Source organism: Macaca fascicularis, chromosome 6, assembly GCF_037993035.2.
Source record: "Macaca fascicularis isolate 582-1 chromosome 6, T2T-MFA8v1.1".
Taxonomy (NCBI): Eukaryota; Metazoa; Chordata; class Mammalia; order Primates; family Cercopithecidae; genus Macaca; species Macaca fascicularis.
In genome coordinates this window covers 57,195,164-57,201,236 of record NC_088380.1, presented here as the reverse complement: position 1 = coordinate 57,201,236, position 6,073 = coordinate 57,195,164, and the positions used below count along the sequence as shown (strand labels likewise).

Below are 6,073 nucleotides of genomic sequence, written 5' to 3'. Positions count from 1 at the left end.
TAAAGTTCTAACTGTTGCATAGTTTTTGCTGTTGGTTGCATTTTTTCATTTCTAAATATTTTCTTTTTATTGTACACCATGCAATAATAGCTACTGCTTTATAATCATGTTTTTATAATTTGTTAATGTAGAATTATAATTGTTAGAGTACATTCATAAAGAAAGTCATAAAATGCCGTTCAAATATGTCTGCTGCTATTTTTACAGTACATTGTATCTTTGAACTACCATCATTTCTGCATTTGCATCTTTTGAATTTTTAGTTCCAGCTCCAATAGAAAAAGTGTCCTTTACAGGGCAAGTGATAATCTGTCAATATCAGTTAGTTGAGCTTCAATTTTTACATCACTTTCTTCCATCTTTGTGATAAAATATCAATTGGAACAGAAGGAATAGTATTATAGGGGATAACTAAAAGTAGCCAGTGCATATTATTAGTCCTTTATTCTCTTGAACATGGTTTTTAAAAATCAATATTACAAAGGCAACCCAACATAAACCTCTTCTCTGTTGTTCTTGACACTACACTGAAAAGAAAAAAAGAAGTACATGCAGTCATTGTTCAATCAGAATAAATAATTCATTCAAAAAGAATGCTATGCTGTGCACCAAATGCCTCTATAAATACAGGTACCTGGACAAGCAATATATTCTATGACAGTAGAAAATATACTACATTGCTTCCAAATGGGTGGTAACCATGATCTCTAGTAAAATAAATATCTGTGGCAAATGACACATACCTATTTAATGACACTTTGAGTTCATGTGAAGTTTGGCAGTGTAATAAAAGTCTTATCTCTTGCTTTCACTGTTATTGCACAGATTTAAACTGCTGTCTCAGAGGCAGTTTTACTATCTTTTTCAATCTACCCCATAAAAGTGAGACTTGATTTGCTTAGCATGAGAACAGATCAATAAAAGCTAAGTTATACAGCAGATTAGATCACTAACTCAGAGATCAAAGATGTTAAATACAACTTGTATAGAGAAGCTAGATCAAAAGTTGAGCTCAGACACACGGTACATATTTGCAGAGCTCAAAATAGCCTTCACTCTATACCAACAATTTACCTTCAGTCTTGTCGTGATCATTTTGTGTTGAAGTTGTTTACAAATGGCTGACATTTTAAATATATAAATAATGTATGCATATTTTAAAAGGGCTTTTTTGTATTGAATTTCTGAATTATTCCTCTAAGATAAAAGATGGAAGGAAAGAGTGTTCTCAAAAGCACTAAAAGTTCATTTTAGAAATAACTTACTAATATTAAATTTGTAAAGTTAGATTCTTTTCCACTGACAGCAAAATAACATGGTATAGAAACACAAGTCACTAAAATTATTATCTTCTAATTTTTATTTCATAGTAAATGTACACAGAATTGTTGAAATAAGAAAACTTGGCCCTTATTTCACAACTATGACCTTGTCAAATTGGTATCAAATGCACAACTGTTTAAATAATACAGGAAATGAAAAATTGTGTTTTACCTGCCATTCTCTCCTCACCATGTTTAAGCCCCATTAAGAATATGCATAGATACAAGCATAATGCATTCATTCATAAGCCTTTTACCACATTAGGAGGGAAACAAATTAAAACAGGAGAAAAAAAAAACACAACAACAGCAACAAAATCCTCAAACTATCACATCCCAATGTGAAAGTGCAATGGTCTTAAGCACTTTTTTCCCCTGGGATATTCATAGTGCCTTAAATCTAACCCTACTATGTATGCTCATTCAAGTAAAACCTCAAAGCTTTTCTCATGGGAGGCCGTTCCCCACCTCACTTTCTTATTTTAAGCATCCCTTGATTCTGTCTTTGCTTCAGCATTGTGGTGCAACGTAAATGCTGCAGTTCATGGCAAAACGAGACCCAGCAAAATGAGGCCCAGTTGCCTCAGAAAGATCACCTGTCCCTCATTCATACAGTGTCAAGTTCTCCACCGCCTTTAAACGCCAATTTGACATCCTGATCTGCTGTACCTTCCATTGTCTCTCCAAGAAAATCTGCGTCCAAAATGTGAGAAATATTAATATTGAAATACAAAGAAGCAAAAATGAAAACAAATATTACCCATAATCATAAAGACCCACAATAATGATGCTTAACTTTTCAGTGTTTTTCTTTTTATACATATCTTCCTTTTTAATCACAATACACACTGTCTCTAATTTGATAAAAATGGCAAGATAATTAACAATGCTTATATTTATAACATGCATATGTATGTATTTGTAAAGTTGTTTACACATTTTAAACACACACAGGTATTTTAACATTGTTAAATATACACTGTTATTTTTGGAAAAGTTTGTAAAAAATACTAAATTCCCACATATATTTATTACTCAGCAGAAAGACTTTCTTTTTACAAAAATTGCCAAATTGTGTCTAAACATATTTAAAAGCATGATATATCACAGTTAAATGATTATTATTAATAAAATAACTATCCTTTAAAATGAGAAAACTTTAATGATGCTTTACTTTAAGAAAACAATGAAAATACCAATATTTTGATTTTTTTTTTAAACTGAAATTTTAAATTGCAATGAGCCAATGTCTTTGTAGTGCATTAATGCTTTGTGGTGGAAAATATGACAGAATGTTAATAACATTCATTTAATAGAGAACATAATCAAAATTCTGATATCAGTGATTACATTTATTTTTATATTTTAACACAATTGTCAGTTGTTTACATTATCATTAACTTTTTTAAAGTACCTTAGGTATTTTTATGTGAAATATGTAGATATTTTCTGTAAGCAGAGAATCGGACTTGCATTGTTGCTTCTTGCACATAGGTTTCATACATCTGGGTGATTTCTTGGGAAAAATGGTAATGCAGAAATGTGAGGAAATTATTATGTGATAATTATTAAAAATAAAAAAGCCTTAGGTTTTTAGTTTTCTCTTAACAAAATTTGGTTCTACAAATTATGATCAAATGGTATTTGTTATTAGTAACTGTCTTTTGAGTTTCTCATACTTGCATTAAAATCTAAGGCTTACTAAATATCCATTGTTTCAATAAAGTCAATCTATTTACTGAGAAGATCCATGTTTAGAAAAAGGAAACACAATACCAAAGAAGGAAACACCCAAGACGAATCTTTATTATCTTATGTAAACTGAGTGTAAGTAGCTGATGTTGGAATTGAATCTGCCAGGCAGTGATCATGATGCCAAATTATGGTTGTTTCACACATACATTTTAGACTAAATCCTGCCACAGAGATGGGATATGAAATTCTAAGAATTGTCAGTTAGGTTTTCATTATTTCTTTTAACTCTTAAGGTCTTTTCCTAAGGCAAACACATAATTGATATAATCAAAATCCTTTTTTGCTTGATTACATTTAAATATTTTGTTCTTTTTTTCATCACTATAACCAGGTCTCATTACTGTCCATAAAAATAGTTAGTTTGATAATGTAATTCATTTTCCACCTTGTCTGCTTACTAACAACCTTGATTTTCTTTTAGTATTTTGGTAAAAATAACTATACATAAGTATGTACCTGTATTTTTTGTGATAAAAAATTTTACTTTCTAAGTTAGAAATGTTATTCCTTCTGTTTAATAATGGTGGACATGAACATAATGAATACATTTCCTGGGCATAATCTTTCATTCTAAATCTAAAGGCTTTCAAAGTGGTAGTAGAAGGTAGTCATCCTGATGTGATTGCAGAAGGGAGATGGTTTCACAAAAGGATTGAATTTTTAAGTATGAAGAGATCAGGAACAAATACAATATGCAAACATTTCCAGATACTTTTTTGTGTACAGAAAATTAAAGTTAAATTTTGATTTCTGCATTTTTGTTACACACAATCCATGCCAAGTAATTTTGAAATTGCCCTTCTATTTGAATTTGGATTGAAAAATATAAATGACATCAATCTACATTGTTTTAGAGGTATTTAAATATTTAATTAAAAACTAATAGGCCATATTTTAGTTATTCTGAGGTTATAAGATATGGAATAAAAATATATACATGAAACTTCTTTATCTGAAACTTTTATTGCTAACTCTGAAAGATAGCTTTTTCCTACTGTTTCTCTTTAACCAGATTAGATAAGGATACTATGTAATCTAAAAGTGAGGAACTCATATTTAAGATCATTAAATAAAATGTATCATCTAATTTATAAACTATGTTTGACACACTATTGGGGAATCCTGTCCATCCTCAATTTTGCTTCTCTACCAAAGTGAAGGGTGAGAATTTGTAAAGCAGTGATAAAAATATTTTTGTTTTTGTAGATAGATAAATAATGTAGACTCAAAGTTCAAAAACCTAAGTAATTAAATGGCTGATTTGAAAAAATTAGAGAGAAAAGGAATAGTGTTTCCAGCACTCAAGACCAATGATGGCTAGAGAGAATAAGCTGGGTCTTTAGAACTCTCAATTACGTGATAACAGTCAAGATATTACTTTTAAGTTTTTCTCTGTCTTTTCATAAGAAACAAAAATCAGCTTCAAATTTGAAAAGTAATCTCTTTATTCTTTACGCTGCTGATGAAATCCCAAAATTGAAAACTATAAGAGAGCAATGTCTATATTTCCTTTTATGAGTTGCATTTAACCTAATGTGTCTCTTCTATAATTTAGACCCAGAATGTGAGATACAGCTACATTAGACAAAGCTAAATTGAATGAGAGAAATGAATAAGAGTCTGAGAGGAGTTGGTAGGGTGAGATTCGAATCTAGCACACATACAAAGGACAGAAATTAGAAGATCAAAGGAGGTACACAGAAACTTGTGCTTAGCAAATAGATTGTGAATATCCCAGGGGATTTCTTGAAAAAACTATAAGAAATTTTTATAAAATTTGTGATCGTGTGATAAAGATCTCAATAACGAATCCAGTAACTAACAATCAATTGCACTTAATTTAAACAACAAATTGTCAGAGGCGTTTGAACCAGAACAACTCCATCTCAAATAGGGGCTGGATAAAGTAAGGCTGAGACCTACCGGGCTGCATTCCCATGCGGTTAGGCATTCTAAGTCACAGGATGAGATAGGTCATCACAAGACACAGGTCATAAAGATCTTGCTGATAAAATAGGTTGCATTAAAGAAGCTGGCCAAAACCCAACAAAACCAAGATGGCGATGAGCGTGTCCTCTGGTCTTCTTCACTATACACTTCCACCAGCGCCATGACAGCTTACAAATGCCATGGCAACGTCAGGAAGTCACCGTATATGGTCTAAAATGGGGAGGCATAAATAATCCACCCCTTGTTTAGCATACAATCAAGAAATAATTATAAAAACGAGCATCCAGCAGCCCTTGGGACTGCTCTGCCTATGCAGTAACCATCCTTTTATTTCTTTGCTTTTTTTTTTTTTTTTTTTTTTTTTTTTTTTTTTTGAGACGGAGTCTCGCTCTGTCACCCAGGCTGGAGTGCAGTGGCCGGATCTCAGCTCACTGCAAGCTCCGCCTCCCGGGTTTACTCCATTCTCCTGCCTCAGCCTCCCGAGTTGCTGGGATTACAGGCGCCCGCCACCTCGCCCGGCCAGTTTTTTTGTGTGTTTTTTTTAGTAGAGACGGAGTTTCACCGCGTTAGTCAAGATGGTCTCTATCTCCTGACCTCGTGATCCGCCCGTCTCGGCCTTCCAAAGTGCTGGGATTACAGGCGTGAGCCACCGCGCCCGGCCTCCTTTGCTTTCTTAATAAACTTGCTTTCACTTTATGGACCTGCCCTGAATTCTTTCTTGTGCGAGATGCCAGAACCCTCTCTTGGGGTTTAGATCAAGACCACTTTCCAGTAACAAAATCATATTTCATAAAGATAATTTTGAATAAACCGTAAATTGACACAGAAAACTAAAGAAAAATAGTAATATGTTACATGTTGGAATGAAACGTGAATGAAACATAAATGTTTACAAAGCTGAGTTTTGATAACTGAATTCACAGATATAGCCTTGGGATATAAACCAATACTTTTCAGCATTAAATTCATACCAAATGTGATCTTTTACAAACGTAGGAAATTTAGTTATCTAATTAGGAATGACAGCAAGTGACTGAACTCATTAA

General features: G+C 32.6%; 1 long non-coding RNA gene across 1 annotated transcript; it reads right to left on the bottom strand.

The window, feature by feature from the left end:
* Positions 1-1,392: 1,392 nt before the first annotated feature.
* On the bottom strand, positions 1,393-5,716 carry LOC123573882 (uncharacterized). Its single transcript, XR_006698592.3, has 3 exons — positions 5,001-5,716; positions 2,737-2,838; positions 1,393-2,015 (listed from the first exon to the last, which is right to left on the bottom strand). It is a non-coding gene; the product is annotated as an uncharacterized lncRNA (long non-coding RNA).
* Positions 5,717-6,073: the final 357 nt, after the last annotated feature.